Here is a 15639-nt window from a genome sequence, read left to right on the forward strand (position 1 = left end):
AGAAGCATTAAATAACTGGGCATATTTAGGAAATAGCAAATAGTTTAATAATGACCAGCAGGAGACTTTTTGGCAGAGATTATAGTAGAAGATAAAGCAGGTTAAATAGATGGAAAGCAGATTATAGCAGTCTATAGATAGCCTTCTAAAGATTTTGGCCTTCATTTTATACACAAGTGGAAATTGTTGAAAAATTTTAAAGCACACTTGTATTTTTTTATTTATAATAAAATTTTAGAGTTGTGCTGTAAATATTTTAGAACATTTCATCACTGCTCCAAATTTCCCACTTCTACCCCTTGCTTTAGGTAACCACTGCTTTGGTCTGATTGTCTAAATTTGCCTTTTCTAAATATTTCGTATGCATGGAATCATACGATACATGGTATTTTGCAACTGGCTTCATTTACTAAGCATGTGTTTGAGGTACATTCGAGTTGTAACATGTGCCAGTACTTTATTACCTGGTAGTATTCCATTGTATGATTATGCCACACTTTATCCATTCACCAGTTGATGGACCTTTGGGTTGTTTTCACTTTTGGCTATTATGAATAATACTGCTGAGAACATTTGTGTGTAAGTCTTTGTATAGACACACATTTTCATATCTCTTGGGTATTTCCATAGAGGGAATTTTGGATCATATAGTGAGTTTATGTTTAACTTTTCAAGAAATTGCTGAACGGTTCTTCCAAGCGGTTGCATCATTTTATAGCAGTGTGTGAGAGTTCCAGTTTCTCCATGTCCTTACCAACACTTGGTATTGTCTGTCTTTTTTATTATGACCATTCTGGTGGGTATGTAGTGGTTTCTAATTATAGTTTTAATTTTTATTTTCCTGATAACTTATGGTGTTTATAATCTTTTCAAGAAGCACAGTTGTATTTTAGAAACAAAGGTACAGTGAAGGAGGTAAGAATGAAGGCAGGCTGCAGTGAAAGATGAGAGCCTGTACTAGGTGTGTATAGATATAAAGGAGACAGATTTTAAAGATATATCAGAATGGGCAGCATTTCTTAATTACCTCAATATAATAGATAAAGCAGAGGGAGATGAGATTAGTGCTTCCTAGATTTCCAACTTTGACAGCTGGGTAGGTGGTGGTGCTGCTGTTAGCCCATGCAAGTGAATATGAGTGCATAAACAATTTTTGTGCTGGTAGATGATGGCTTTTATATCACTTCTGTTCTCTTAATGTGCCACTGGAATAACTATTTAATATTTAGTACTTTGGAAATTTGTATTAGTTCAAGAGAAGGATCTGGATTGAGATATAATTTATTTTTTTTTTAAATTTTTTTTAACGTTTATTTATTTTTGAGAGAGAGAGAGACAGAGCCTGAACAGGGGAGGGTCAGAGAGAGGGAGACACAGAATCTGAAACAGGCTCCAGGCTCTGAGCTGTCAGCACAGAGCTCGACGCGGGGCTTGAACTCATGGACCGCGAGATCACGCCCTGAGCTGAAGTCGGCCCTTAACCGACTGAGCCACCCAGGCGCCCCAGGATTGAGATATAATTTAGATGAGTTATCATTGTATAAATAAAAGTTGAATTCATGAAAGTAAATGGCGTATTGGCTTCTAAATCACTGTATTTGCTGGGTTACTTTTGGTAATTGAAAACTGGTTAAACAATAAAAAGATTTAATATAATAAAAAGATCCAACCTAGTTAAAACATTCAAGCATTATAGCATCACCAAGGACCCAGATTCTTTCTGTCTTTTGATGCAGCCATTCTTTTTTTTTTTAATAATTTATCTTTTAATTTACATCCAAGTTAGTTAGCATATAGTGCACCAATGATTTCAGGAGTAGATTCCTTAATGCTCCCATACCTATTTAGCCCATCCGCTCTCCCACAACCCCTTCAACAACCCTCTGTTTTTTCTCTATATTTAAGAGTCTCTTATGTTTTGTCCTTCTCCCCATTTTTATATTATTTTTGCTTCCCTTATGTTCATCTGTTTTGTCTCTTAAAGTCCTCCTATGAGTGAAGTCATACGATATTTGTCTCTCTCTGGCTGTCTAATTTCACTTAGCATTATACCCTCTAGTTCCATCCACGCAGTTGGAAATGGCAAGATTTCATTCTTTTTGATTGCTGAGTAATATTCCATTGTATACATATATCGCATCTTCTTTATCCATTCATCCATTGATGGACATTTGGGCTCTTTCCATACTTTGGCTATTGTTGATGTGCTGCTGTAAACATTGGGGTGCATGTGCCCCTTCGAAACAGCATACTAGTATCCCTTGGATAAATACTTAGTAGTGTAATTGCTGGGTGTAGGGTAGTTCTATTTTTAATTTTTTGAGGAACCTCCATAGTGTTTTCCAGAGTGACTGCACCAGTTTGCATTCCCACCAACAATGCAAAAGAGATCCTCTTTCTCTGCATCTTTGCCAACATGTGTTGTTGCCTGAGTTGTTAATGTTAGCCATTCTGACAGATGTGAGGTGGTATCTCATTATGGTTTTGATTTGTATTTCCCTGATGATTAGTGATGTTGAACATTTTTTCATGTGTTGGTTGGGCATCTGGATGTCTTCTTTGGAGAAGTGTCTATTTATGTCTTTTGCCCATTTCTTTACTGGATTATTTGTTTTTTGGGTGTTGAGTTTGATAAGTTCTTTCTAGATTTTGGATACTAACCCTTTACTTGAAATGTTGTTTGCAAATATCTTCTCCCATTCCATTCGTTGCCTTTTAGTTTTGCTGATTGTTTCCTTAGCTGTGCAGAAGCTTCATTTTTTGTTGGGTTGTCTTCTTAGGCCATCTCTTTCCTTATGGTCCTAAGATAGCTGCCTCATTCCGCTTGACAAACTCAAACCCAGAGTTGCCTGGAAAAAAAGGTTGGGGGATGGAAGGGGTTTTCACCCAAGTGTCTTTTTTTCATCACCCAGAAGCTCCCCAGCAATTTAGTCTCTTGTCTTACTGGCAAGGAGAATGGAAGTTGCCACAATTGGCTTAGACCAGAGCTTTCCAAGCCTGGTGTTGAGAATCTTTTTCATATATCTTTTGGAAGGAGCTTTTCTCCCCTTGCCTTTTGGTTATCTGATATAATTAAGATAGGTAAGGTTTTCTAGACAGGCTGGTTTCATATCATTGAGTTGTTGCTATTCAGTACTTCAGATCAGCTAGTATTTGTTGAAATCCTACTCTGTGTCATCAACTGTGCTAGATTCTAGAATACAACAGTGAATAAAAGCTTAGAGTTTGGTATGGAAATATGCTTAAGCAGAAGAGTGCTACATAGAATCGTGCACTGTAGTTCATTTGTATTGTGGGTTTAATACTGCTGTTTAAATCTTTGCTTTTATGGGAAAGGCATGTTAAGTTGTAAAATCATGCTTATATTCAATTTGTAAGTGATGTTTTAGAACACAACCCGTCCATAAGTTGACCCTTCCTTTCTGTGTTATGTGGTACTAACCTGCTTTATTATAGAAGTGCTTGATAGGGGCGCCTGGGTGGCTTAGTTAAGCAGTCAACTCTTGATTTTGGCTCACGTCATGATCTCATGGTTGTGAAATCAAGAGCCATGGTCAGGCTCCATGCTGGGAGTGGAGACTGCTTGGGATTCTCTCCCTCTCCCTCTCCCTCTCCCTCTCCCTCTCCCTCTCCCTCTCCCTCTCCCTCTCCCCTGCTCTTATGATCTCTCTCTTCTCTCTCTCTCTCTCAAAAAAAAAAAAAATAATAATGCATGATAAACCTAAATTACACTGCTCATTTGAGTTACTTATAGCTAAAACTGTATTGTATTTTTCTGAAGCATGATGTTGGAATTTTCCAGTTAATGTACCAAAGGTTGTAATATTAATGCATTTTGTTTAAGAGCCCAGCTGGAATGTTTTGTCAAATATTATTTTGTAGTTTGGTTCTGGTTTTTTAAAACGGTTATAAGAATGCAGTGATAGTGTTAACAGCAATATTTGTCCAACATTTGGGGTACTTTTTATGGTGCTTGGAGAGGAGAAATGAAGATGAGAAGGAGAGGATTTGGAGTGGTAGAAAGAAAAAATATGCTGTCAGTATTGCTGATTTTGTGAAGACTAGGAAATGACCACTTTTTGACATTTTGTACAAACTCAAAAGTAATCTTAAATTTTGTCTTATGAGTATATTTATCAAAAGCATATGTACACTATTATTTCTGTAAAGCAAATCTTATATAGGAGTGAATGGTTGATGTCCTAAAACGTCGGAGTCAAAGATGACTATAATATCCTTAGTTTGTGTTTGTCACTGATGGGTTATGTATGGTTAGTGATCTTTTAAGTACCCCAGTGGTTTATTTATTTTTAAAACATTTATCTAATTCTCTTTAGAGAGAGAGCATGTGAGAGACAGCGAGCTCGTGAGCAGGAGAGAGACAGAAGATAAGGGAGAAAGAGAGAATCCCAAACAGGCTCTGTGCTGTCAGTGCAGAGTCCGACTTGGAGCTCGATCCTCCCACCATGGGATCATGACCTGAGCTGAAATCGAGTCAGCCACTCAACCGATTCAGCCACCCAGGTGCCCAGTACCCCAGTGGTTTAAAGTTTAACAACTTTTGGGGTGCCTAAGTGGCTCAGTCGGTTAAGCGTCTGACTAGATTTCAGCTCAGGTCATGATCTCCTGGTTTCATGAGTTCAAGTCCCACATCAGTTTCAGCCCTGACAGTGTAGAGCCTGCTTGGGAATCTCTTTCTCCTTCTCTTTCTGCTCCTCCCCTAATCATGCTGTCTCTGTCTCTCTCAAAATAATTTTTAAAAAAGTTTAACAACTTTAATAATTTTGAGAACCATGAGGGATGTGTACATTTTGGTGGCAAATAAAGGTATTCTGTAAAGATAATGTGGGATTAAAATGCACTTTTCACATTTGTTTGCCCATATTTACCAACTTTGAAATTCTAACATTAGCTTAATCATAAAACATTAGAATATATCTAGAAAGGTTTGTTTTTCATTTATTCTATCATTAAGAAGCTCTGATGTGTTTTTAAAAGAATTATTTTTTCTTCTATGTGTTTTCCAGCACTAACAGGCTTGAAAATTTCAGACACAAAATTTTTGATGAAAGTATTATCATACTTGTTTAGTATTCAGTTTTGACTGGATCTTTGTGGTTGTTAAACCCAAGTTCATAGTGCTAAAAGCCTGTGGTATATTACCTTGTAAGTTAAGTGATTAAAGCTGCACATGTTTACTGATTTCTGCTTATAGGACTGTAGCACTATATTGCAGAGGTTAGGGAAAGCTTTAGTTTATTCACACAGTTTTAGTTTGTAAAAAGTGATTTGCAGACCTGTACTGTGAAGCATATCCTGTCCTTTGATTAATCTTTTATTTACCTCTTAGTAGTAAGGTCACATTTACTTGGTTTTCATTAGTTGGTCTTAGATTCAATCTTTAGACAGTTATATTTTTTTGTCATTTATTTCTGAATTGAGAGGATGGAGGGAGGATAGAAAATTCAGGCAGGATCTTGGACTTTGAAGGAGGCATATTTCCAGATTCTTTAATTATGTATTTTTCTTTTTATTAACTTTAGACTTAGCCTAAAGCTTCAGTTCTTTTTTTTCACACCAAGGAAATGGTGGTATAATAAATAGTGCTGTAATAAACAATGGTTGGTAAGTGGTTCACATGTTAATTTTATTTGATCCATTGGAAATAACCTGGTAGAATTAGAATCAAGCCATGTATTTTTAAACATAGTCATTTTGATGGATTGTTTTAACCTTTAGGAGAATAGGTTAATCTGAGCTTTGCTTAATATAAGTGATTGCCTTCCCTCTTTTCTTCCACACACACCATTTGGGAAGAATGGAGTTGTTGGCAAAGAGGGGCTTTCGAGGAAAATATTTGTCATTTCTAAAATGGAAATACAATGCATTTATTTTTTTATTATATAAGGGAAATTTTTTAAGACTGTGAACATCTCAGAAAAACAAAATCCTAAACAGTGTATCTCCATTCCTGCCCTCTTTTCTCTAAGTGATATTCTAAGAGTTGTATAGTCCTGTCAGTACCCTGAAAAATGTTAGGGACCAGTTAAGTTGTAGGTAACCAGTGCATTGCGAAGACAGTAAAAGCTCTTAAATGCAGACAAAGCATTGCTAATTGCTTTCAGGGTCAGTCTGTCTTTAGTTGGACCATGAAAGATTTAGCATGGTCCTATGGCAGCCTGTCTGCTGAGTGGAGACTCTTGTCTTTAAGAAAGCCTGCTATCTGATATGCTAGACAGTTTCAGGTTGCCCAGTTTACATGAATTCAGTCATTATTGCCAAGACTATTAAACCTCAGTGTGACACAAATGATACTTCTAAATGCACTTGAAGACAAAGGCATTTTGACCTTGCAGTAGGACATAGGTAGTGTTCATGCAGCTTAAAATTTTTCCTTTTACAATATGAAACAGAATACCTTGCTATTTGAAGTTTCAGTTAAAAGATACATTCAACAAAATTATTTTCAAGATCTCTAAGTAAACAACACACTTCTTTAAATAGATTTAAATGTTTCATTGTTTTCCTCTTCCAGATTTGTGAATTTTGTCTCTTAAGGCAGCAGGGGAACTGAATGTCAGGGGTCACATAGTTGTAACCCATCCCCTGGGCTTAGACCAAGCGATGCGATTCATTCCTGACCCCTCCAGTTCCTGATATTCTAGGGGAAAGCTTGACTGAAATGAAAACTGCTTACAGAGATTTTGTGATAAAAGTGAAAATAGGGATATTAGCTGGGTGGTCAAATATAGTTTTGCTGACGTAGGGGTTTGAATGTTGTAGAATTATAGATTTTAGTGTTGCTTCTAGCTGCTCCTGCTTTTCCAGTTTAAGATGTGATTTTTTTTTTTCAAAAGTCTAAGCTGATACAGAAATTTTACACGTGAGTAACTTTTTCCACAGAACTACTATTATCTTTGCAAAGTTGAAAATATGCAAAATGGGAAACTTCTTTGGGCAGAGGTTGGGAAAATGGTAAAGCAATAGGTTAAAGTACTTTAGAATTTTCATTGACTTTACATTGAAAATGTATAGTTTTACACAGGACATTGTTTTAGTATTGCTTCTGCATGTTTCTTTTAGTTTAAATAAGTTCTTTTTTTTTTTTAAACAGATTTATGAAAATATGCATCAGTTTAATACTGTCTTGGAATTCATGAGATGGAAGCATAGGTCAAAGCTGTTTGGAGAAAATTGGAAGTACAGTTTTATCTAGCCACATCTCTGAGGTAAGAAAAAGACTTTTAAGAAAATAATTAGAATTATATGAAAATTCTCATTTTCTTAACAGTTGAAAATAGTCCTTCTGTATCAACAGTAATTTCTGACTGGATGTTGGAAAGAGATGATGATGCCCATGCATTCTGTCTGGATAGTACGGATAATGTTGGGCAGCATCCATAGCAAATATAAGTAATTTTTCAAATCTAAGTTTCCTGAGTTTATTTATTTATTTTTAAAGTTTATTTTTATTTATTTTGAGCTAGAGATAGAGAGCAAGTGAGGGAGGGTCAGAGGGAGAGGGAGACAGAATCCCAAGCAGGCTCCATGCCCTCAGCACAGAACCCCAAGTGGGGCTCAGACTCACAAACTCTGAGCTTATGACCTGAGCTGAAATCAAGAGTCAGACATTTAACTGACTGAGCCACCCAGGCACCCTAAGTTTTCTAAGCTTAAGGAAACATTAAAATTAATGTTTTATTGTCTTATTGGTCTCTTCATTTTGTCATTTGTTTACATACAACACATATTTTTGTACATCATGTTTCAAGTCTTAGCATATTGTAAGGGAGATACCATAAAAAAAGCAAAGTGTTGCCTTTTTTATTCTTTTTGTTTGTTTCTTTAGAGAGAGAGAGAGAGAGAGAGAGAGCACATGTGCATGGGATAGGGGCAGAGAATGAGAGAGAATCCCAAGCAGGCTCTATGCTCAGTGTGGAGCCTGACGAGGGGCTTGATCCCACGAACCTCAAGATCATGACTGAGCTGAAATCAAGAGTCGGATGCTCAACCGACTGAGTGACCCAGGCATCCCTATTCTTATTTTTAAAAATTAATTTTTTTAAGGTATTGCATTTTTTAAAAGAGCAGTTTTTAAAGAAAAAAATACCGTTCTGTTCATATTACATCTTTTGCTATAGTTTTAAATGCTAAGCAAGATTTAGTAAAAAATGTTTAAAATATTCCTTCAGGTATAATTCTGACACTGTTACTGAAGGATGGTATCTTATTTTAATGGAGTTACTGCTCAGTGAATTGGGATCAATGAAGAAATTTATGAAGCAGAATTTGATGGTTTCATGTTAACAAATAACCATCAGTATGGTAATGTCCTTAGAGAAATACCTTTCAGTGAGGTAATAAGTTACCTCATAATATAAAACTAGCTAGTTTTGGTGCTTTTATTAAAGTTCTTTTCAGCTCTTAGTTGATGACTGATTTAGGACTTTGCAATATTTAGAAATATTCCAACATTTTATATTGAAAATTAAGTAGTCACTGTTTTGTGATTATACATTGTGTAACTGGAAAACATTACATTATTGAGGAAGGAAAGCATTCACATTAAGAAAAGGCTTTGTGATTCAGCTCTTATCAAGTTTTCTCTTTTTAAAAAAATTTTTAGTGTTTTTTTTTTTTGAGAGAGAGAAATACCTGACCCAAAGTTGGTTGTTTAACTGACTGAGCCATCCAGGCACCCCTCAAGTTTTCTCTTTAACATAAATCTAGTTAAGCTTTCAAATTAATATTTTTACTATTAAAATGTATATTAAAGGTGTTTTTAATGTTTATTTATTTTTGAGCGAGAGCAAGAGCATGAGAGGGAGAGGGGCAGAGAAAGAGGAGTACAGAGGATCCCGAGCCTGCTCTGCGCTGACAGGGAGCCCAGTGCAGGGCTTGAACCCATGAACTGTGAGATCATGACCTGAGCTGAAGTCCAACTCTCAACTGACTGAGCCACCCAGGCGCCCCAAAAAATATATATATTTTGAAGATCCCTCTATCATTCTTATCTCAGAATAGTGACAACAGTGTTTCTCAAAGTATGGAATGTGTGCTGCCAGTACTGTTCAGAATGATTTTAGGTCTTAACACAGGTGAATTTTTAAAAATATTTTCAGGGGTTTCTGGGTAGCTCAGTCAGTTAAACGTCCGACTTTGGCTCAGGTCATGATCTATGCTGACAGCTCAGAGCCTGGAGCCTGCTTTGGATTGTAATGTCTCTTTCTCTGACCCTCCCATGCTCACATACATGCCTGCACACACACTTTCTTTCTCTCTCAAAAATAAACTTCAAAAATAAATAAGTAAATAAAAATATTTTCAGAGTTTTATATTTATTTTGATAACTTCCGATTCATAACAAGTACTGTTGACTTTTCCATTTAATATTGTGATAGTATGTTTGGACTGTGACTCAGAAACTCAAGTTAATCATATCTTACATTTACAGGAGTAAAATTGCTTTGTTCTTTATAAGGTCCCTCAATTGATTTATTTTATTTACTTTCTTCTTGATCTCCACTCTCCTTTTGTCTCCTCCTGCCATAGGAAAGCAGTCTCATTTGTTTGCGATATGTCTTTGAATATGTCTTTGGTGTGTGTGTATGTATGTATTTAATTGACTTAGGTTTGGCTATATATAGTCTGCCCCTTTTTTTCCAGTTTTCTTCACCACTAGAAAGTTAAAATCTCTTTGTTGCTGTGTATATGCTTGCTCACTGGTATTTACATTTAGGATCCCATAGTGTATTGCACCCTATTCTGCTGCTTTAAAGAGGCAATACGCTCTTGTTAAAGTGCAGGCTGTGGAGCCACATTGTTTTAGTTTGAGTCCTGACTGCACCACTTCTTAGTTTGGGCTCCTTTGAAAGTAGAGCCTGAGAAAAGGACTTACGACTAGGTAGTTTATTTGCGAGGTGATCCAAAGAAGCAGAAATGGGAGAAAGGGAAAGGTGAGAGAAGTTACATAAAGTGTGGTAAGGAGCCGGTTATCACTATGGGCAATCGTGGGGACCCTCTGAATGCGCCGTAGTATTGTCCCATCAAAGGACAGGGAGCTTGGGACATTTATCCACTGACTTTCATCTTTTTTTTTTTTTTTTTTTTTTTTTTTTTTTTTTTGAGGTTTTTGTTATTTGAGGAATCTCTACACCTAACAAGGGGCTCTAACTTATGACCCTGAGATCAAGAATCAGATGCTCTTCTGACCTAGCAAGTCCGGTGCCCCAATGACTTTTCATCTTCTGTTAGTTGAAGATTGCTCCTGGAGCTTTAACTCTAGCGTTTGTATGGCTGTGCCTACATACTGCTGAGCAGTCTTCTTTAAGTTTGGAGAAAACCCTAAGGAGCAAAACAGCAGTGCCTTGGCTTATACTTGGTATCAGATACTGTCAGGCAGTGCATAGAGCTGTCCACCATAGCTATAATGAGGCCGGTAGGGTAAGGGGATGTGTTGCCAGCACCACAAGTGTTTGCTATAGCCTGTTTTTATTTCTCAGATTGCCTCATGTTCCATTAAGCCCACTTTGTCTGCTTCAAATTGGAGGCTGGTTGTAATCACTAAAAGAAATCTCCAAAACAAGAGGGTTAGTGGACCAAGCTGTAATCCCCAATCCTGTAGCTGATCCTGAGGCCATAATTGATACTCCTCATGAGGTGATCTATAAACCTTGGGATAGTGGTGCTGGCGGGATGATATACTGTGGGCAAGGAAGACAAACGCATATCTGGAGTGTCAGTTCTATACCCACATGTGTCAGTGGCAGTGATTAGGCCACCTTCAGTAAGGAAGAACCCATGCTGTTGGGCCTGTGTAAAGCCTTCCTGTCTGTCACTGTGGCTCCTCCATTCATGACCCTGTTGGCCAAGCATTGAGGTGGCCCAGAGCAAAAGCTCACTGCAGTCAAGTGACAAGTTATTCCATCTGTAGTTGGGAATGTAGTTAAATGCACCTCATTGTTAAATGCACCAAAGCGTTGTTGGTGTTTTGTGGTGGGCATTAACGTAAGATATAAAGGTTGGCACTTTGGGCTCTTGTAGAACCATCAACATGCTTCTTCTCCAGGTTCCTTCTCTTTTATTTTCCACTTTTGCTCCTTCCATCACCCTACCCAATCAGCCATACCATTCACCACTCCTAAGGAGTCCATGTTTTTTCTTGTTTGGTCACTTCTCTCTTTGCCATGCCCACTGAGAGAATTTCTGCCTCCTCATTGTCTTTCAGAGTCATCCAAGTAGGGCTGTAGAGCAGTAGTCATTTTTTATCTGTCTTTGTCAGCCAGGACCCAGGTTTTTCTTTTTTGTCATTGGTTACCAGGAACCCACCATAAAGTTGTTGGCGTGAGCATAAGTAAAGACATCTGTTGTGATAAGAGTAGGTGACATGAGGTTCTGGACTTGTATTTACTAGTGCCCTCTACCACTGCCTAGGTACTATTACAAAAATACCATTTCTATCATATAATAGCTTGCTGCTTCACCTGACCTTGTGAATCATGGATGGGTAGCTCTGGTCACTAAATCCTTGATGTTCCATAGTTGGGTTCTCTACTGGGGCCCAATGTCATGCCAGGAGCTACAGTTTTCATACAGTGTTATGAAGTCATATCCTTGCCTCAGAAAATCTAGGGGTCTGTGCTCCAACTCTCCTATTGGACCTTGTCAGAGAATCTACCACAGATTATTTCTTGTACCTTTGAGTCTGAGCATCAGGGCAGCTTGTATTGGAGCTTGATCTTCTGAGAGCCTCTTCTCCTCTGCATCCTAATCAAAACTGGCAGCCTTCTATGTCACCCCAAAATTTAAAAAAAGTTTGTTAATGTACAGTCATCTTCCACTGAGCATTAATTCTCAATTAGGATATAAAAGGATTCACCAAAGATGGAGTTCCTCAAGGGAAGTTGCAGGACAAGGGTCATGATAAGGAATGCAAAGTACCCTTCTCAATGGGTCCTGTTCAGTGGCTCTTCAGTGGTTGTGGAGCTGTTCATGTTTGAGTTACTTAGGAGAAAAGCAGTAACTGATAAGCACATCAACTGCCCGCACTATAGAAACCCAGGGATGCTCCCCTTTCTTCACATTGACACATTGTCGTAATGGTGGTATCCTCTTTGAGCTGCTGTGACAGTGTCTTTGGGGCTGCAGTCCTGCATCGGTGTCCTTTTTGGCAGCTCCGGTACTTGGACATCCGTGAGTGTTCTTCTTTACTGAGAGGACAGACACCATCCTGGGGTCTCGCGTGTGCACTGTCACCCACTGTCTTCTGTTAGCTCTGCCTAAGTAGAAGCCACCTGTTCTCATTTTGAGCTTAGCCTTTCCTCTGGTTGCAGAGTTCCTTTTAAAACAAACTGCATTTTATTTTGCACCCACTTATGGGGGTCTTGGGTTCCCTAAGCACTCATTTAGTTCTGGCTGTAGGTATCTGTTCATTGGCAAACCAGTCAGCATGGGAAGGCAGAATTGTTTCTTTCCTGTTGACTGATAACAGAGGAGTCAACAAATTGTTAGTGATTTCTTGGCACTCTGGGAGGAGTCCTCAGTGCTTCCAGGCACCGGCAGCTGGGAGATTCTTTAGCAAGGTAGCAGATCTGTTAGATCTAGCAGCTTTTTGAAACCCTGCATTGCAGAAAAGCAGTTACAGCTCCAGGCTTGGAAAAAAGATGTGCTCTGCCCTTACTGTTGGTATCTCCCTGGACACCACTGAAAATTTAGTCTTATTCCTACTCTCTGCTGTAGAGAAATCTAGAACTCATCCTGTAGATAATCTGTGGACCTTGCCCTCAGGCTCTTTGCGTATTATGCTACCCACCCCCTTCAAAGGGAGGCAGAACGTTTATTCCCATTGTCTTAAATTAGGACTGCCCTCTCATAACTAAGATACCATTCTTCTTATTTTTTTTTTTTTTAATGTTTATTTTTGAGAGAGAAAGAGAGTGAACAGGGAAGGGGCAGTGAGAGAGGGAGACACAGAATCCTAAGCAGGCTCCGGGCTCCAAGCTGTCAGCACGGAGCTTGACATGGGGCTCAAACTCACAACTGTGAGATCGTGACCTGAGCTGAGGTCGGACGCTTAATCGACTGAGCCACCCAGGTGTCCCAAGATACCATTATTCTTAATTTAAGTTGGTGGATACACTCCTGACTTAACTTATTTGGTCATTCTCCATTTTGGATACTTTTGGGTTTGGGTTGCTGTCTATGTTATTGCAGCTATATATGATACTGTGGGGAGAGCATGCCACAAGATTTCCAGTTGCATCTTTTCATATTCTGTAGTGACAATTCCTATCCTTACCCTCCATCTGAAATACTTGCTTCCTGCTCTCCTGTCTTATATTTTCACCTGTTTGTGAGGTATTTCCAATCTTAAGTATCGCAGAAATTCCAGTTTAACTCGAGCTCATCAGTTTCCTCCCTTTTCTCCCTTTCTTCCACCCCTTCCTTGCTCCTTCCCACCCAGTCTTTGTTTGTAAGGGACTAATAAGGAGGTCTGATAAGCTCATACTATATAAAATCTTGAACAGTGTACACCAGAGCCTGGGCTCCTCCTCACTGCCTCCCACCCCACTGCCTTCTTTACCACCCTCCCCTCCATCCCATTTCCAGCCTGTTGACCACCACTTTATAGTCAGGTTATGGTGTATTTAGGTATTCTACTTCCTCTTGAGTTAATTCTAGTATTTAATACCTTTCTTTAAAAAAATCATGCTTCATTTTCAGGTTTATTCTTATGAAATTATGCATAATGAGAATACTTGCCTCATTAGTACGACTTTTATTTTTTTATTTTTTTAATGTTTATTTTGTTTTTGAGAGAGATAGTGCAAGTGGGGGAGGGGCAGAGAGAGGGGGAGACACAGAATCGAAAGCAGGCTCCAGGCTCTGAGCTGTCAGCACAGAGCCCAATGTGGGGCTCGAACTCCCAAACCGCGAGATCATGACCTGAGCCAAAGTTGGACGTTTAACCGACTAAGCCATCCAGACACCCCGAGAATACTTGCCTCGTAAAGTTAGTAAGAAGATTAAATGAATTAATATATGTAAAGTATGTAGAATATATTAAATTTCTTATTTCATAGTACTAAAAAAATGTATGATGGGGCACCTGGGTGGCTCATTCTATTAAGTGTCTGACTCTTGATTTCGGCTCAGATCATGATCTCAGTTTGTGGGATCAAGCCCTGCATGAACACAGAGCCTGCTTGGGATTCTCGCTCCCCTCTCTCTCTGCCCCTCCTTCACTCACACACACACACTCTGTCTCTCTCAAAATAAATAAAGATAAACATTTTTTTTTTTTTTTTAAAGTATGATAAGAGGGTCATCTGGGTGGCTCAGTCGGTTGAGCATCTGACTCTAGCTAGGTTTCGGCTCAGGTCGTGATCTTGCAGCTTCATGGGTTTGAGTCCTGCATCAGGACCCAGTACAGAGCCTGCTTGGAATTCTCTCTCTCTCTCTCTCTCTCTCTCTCTCTCTCTCTCTCTCACTCTCTCTCTCTCTCTCTCTCTCTCTCATATCCCCCCCACCCTCTCTGCCCCTCCCGGACTTGAGCTTTGTCTGTCTCTCTCAAAATAAACTTAAAGGCAAGTGTGATAAGTAAAAAGCTAATAAACTTAGAGCTAAGATAATTCAAAACATGAAATAAGCCCGAAATATTTTAGGAAGAGGGCTTTTGAATATATGGAGATTCCCCTATTTCATGACTTGGATCTAAATTTCTTTTCTCTGATTATCTAGAAATCACCAGAGGTGATTATGGGAGTGAAGTTCCTTAGCTAGTACTTGGATAGAGGTAAGATAGAGATTACTGGATTGGTAGTTACTGGCTATAACTGTAAGGTTTGGAGATGCATTTTTAGATGCCAGCATACTTATAAAGAATATTAGAGTATGTTATGTGGTTTTTATAGTGAATTTGACTCCTCAATTATGTTTCTCTTAAGAGATTAATATAATTTTTTATTCCTTTTATTCATTTATTGAGCATTTATTGCTTTGTTTAGTTATGTGCCAGAAAATGGAGATTACAGATGCTTCAAGATAAGTCAAAAACTCACCCGATTATATAAGTCTTTTAATGGGAGGAATCATGTCTGTTTCATTTACTGTTGTGTAATCAGCATAGAGCACATACCAAGGGATTAATAAATAGTTTTTAAATGAATGTTAGCCAAGAGCTGTGAAGCAACTATGGTCAATGTTCTGGGTGCGCTGGAAGTAGAGATGGGACCTCACTCAGCCTGCTGAGGAAGGATCAGGGATTGCCTGCCAGGATATCTTGTGGACCAATTCTTGAAGAATAAATTAGACTCAACCTGGTGAAGCACAGAGGCTGTGCAAAGGAATGGAAGTCTGGAGCGAATGCCTATAGAGAGAGCGCTACTGTGATTTCAGTACAGTTAGAGCGTTGGAAGGGTGTGGAGGAGGAGGAGGAGGATATTCGAAAGGTTGGCAGAGGCCAGGTTATGACACTTCTTCTGGTGTCTTGCTAATTCTACCCTATTAAAATGAGAATATTCATAGATTTTTAAAGCAGAGAGCTTGACAAGGTCATTTGGTTCTAGAAGTTAGCATTTTATTAAATGTGACCATTTACTAGGCTGTACAGCAAATTGTAATACATTTTAAAATATAAAT

At 38.6% G+C, this 15639-nt stretch overlaps 1 protein-coding gene across 2 annotated transcripts in view; it reads left to right on the top strand.

The window, feature by feature from the left end:
* Nucleotides 1-15639, top strand: part of BMPR1A (bone morphogenetic protein receptor type 1A) — a 139444-nt gene that overhangs the window by 73326 nt on the left and 50479 nt on the right. For both annotated transcript variants that reach the window (XM_086680192.1, XM_086680193.1), the window contains exon 2: nucleotides 7115-7229. The gene's annotated coding sequence lies outside the window, so the exon portion shown is untranslated. The remainder of the gene's footprint in view (nucleotides 1-7114; nucleotides 7230-15639) is intronic.

Source organism: Puma concolor, chromosome D2 (genome assembly GCF_028749965.1).
Source record: "Puma concolor isolate L17-30 chromosome D2, mPumCon1.1.hap2, whole genome shotgun sequence".
NCBI lineage: Eukaryota > Metazoa > Chordata > Mammalia > Carnivora > Felidae > Puma > Puma concolor.